Genomic DNA, 1,775 nt, shown 5'->3' with positions numbered 1-1,775 from the left:
CACAAAGAAAGAGAGACACACACACACACAAAGAAAGAGAGAGAGACACACACACACACACACAAAGAGAGAGAGAGAGACACACACACACACACACACAAAGAGAGAGAGAGACACACACACACACAAAGAGAGAGAGACACACACACACACAAAGAAAGAGAGACACACACACACACAAAGAAAGAGAGAGACACACACACACACACACACACACACACACACACACGGATTCTGAGTCATATTTAAGTGTGTCTCCCCAGGTGAATATTAAAGGACAAGCAGGTTGTGAAGTGTCTCCTGTAGTTGTCCTGAAGGAGCGTTTGTTTCGCGTACCTGTGTGACGTACACCATGTCGGCCATGAGAGCGAAGCCTTCCAGTTTGAGCTGAGAGATGTACGCCTGCAGCAGCACGTTGATCTGGAGCGAGAACAAAGCACAGGAACAGGCTTTTATTGTGGCGGGGTAGTTAAAGCTACGGGTGGGAGGAAAACATCAAGGCTTCAATTATCCATCAGTCCCATTTTAGATCAATCGAATAATTGATTGACCATTTGGTCTTTAAAATGTCAGAAAATAGAGAATAATGTCAAAGAGACAAAAACTTTGTAAGAAAATGCCCAAAATGTTGAAAAAAACGTCAAAAAAATGTGAAAACACAAAATTTTAAACACTCTCCTAACATTGAAAAAAAAATAAAACGTGAGGAAAAAGTACCAAAAAAGATGGAATAAGGTCGATTACAACGACAACACAGAAAGAAAGAGCCCCAAACTCCCAAAATGCCTCCGTCTGTGTTGCTATGACTACAATTGTCCATTATTTCCATTTGAGATAAATCTGAAAAATATCTTCTAGATTAATTGATGAATTATTTGGTGAATGTCAGAAAATAGAGAAAAATGTAAAAAAAAGAGCCAAAAACTTTGAAAGAAAATGCCCCAAAAATGTTGGAAAAGTGCCAAAAAAACACGGAATAAGGTCGATAACAGCGACAAGAACGCGGGATAAAAGCCCAAAACTCAATTCTTATTCAAGGAGGAGACAAAAACTTTGTAAGAAAGTAACAAAAATATTGGGAAAAGCGTCAAAAAATTCAAAAACACAACTTTTAAAAACTCCCCAAACATTGGAAAAAATGTCAAGAAAAACGTGGGGAAAAAGTGCCAAAAACTTCAAAAAAACCAACAAAAAAGATGAAATAAGGTCGATAACAGCAACAAGAAAACTCCCACAATGCCTCTATCTGTGTTGCTATGACTACAATTATCCATTATTTCCATTTAAATGAATCTCACGATTAATTTCTAGGTTAATTGACTAACCGTTCGGTCTTTAAAATGTCAGAAAATAGGGAAAAATGTCAAAAACAGAGGCAAAGGTTTTTTAAGAAAACACCCTAAAATGTTTGAAAAAAAGGCCCCAAAAAAAAGACGGAATAAGGTCGATAAGAAACTCCCAGAATGCCTCTGTCTGCGCTGCCATGACTACCTTAGCGCTGGGCTCCTCGATGCTTTCCTTCACAGGGATGGGAACTCTCTCCAGCAGCTTCTGGAGCTCCAGCTTCTCCTCCTGAAACACAACATTTAACAAAGGGAACATAATAAGATAAAGATTATAAATGCTGTTAAATGTCTCTTATCGCCACTGTGGCCCTGTTGCTTGCTCTGGAGGAGACTACTAGAACTGTTGCTTCGTTGTAAATTCTGGAGTGTGGTTTATCTGTATAGTGTCTTGAGATAACTCTTGTTATGAATTGATACTATAAATAAAAT

At 38.4% G+C, this 1,775-nt stretch overlaps 1 protein-coding gene across 1 annotated transcript in view; it reads right to left on the bottom strand.

Moving 5' to 3' along the window:
- Positions 1-1,775, bottom strand: part of LOC117945078 (U5 small nuclear ribonucleoprotein 200 kDa helicase-like) — a 48,064-nt gene that overhangs the window by 33,759 nt on the left and 12,530 nt on the right. The window lies entirely within an intron of this gene.

Source organism: Etheostoma cragini, chromosome 5 (genome assembly GCF_013103735.1).
Source record: "Etheostoma cragini isolate CJK2018 chromosome 5, CSU_Ecrag_1.0, whole genome shotgun sequence".
NCBI classification, from domain to species: domain Eukaryota; kingdom Metazoa; phylum Chordata; class Actinopteri; order Perciformes; family Percidae; genus Etheostoma; species Etheostoma cragini.
Note: the sequence above shows the minus strand (reverse complement) of the source record. Positions and strands in the feature narration are given on the sequence as shown.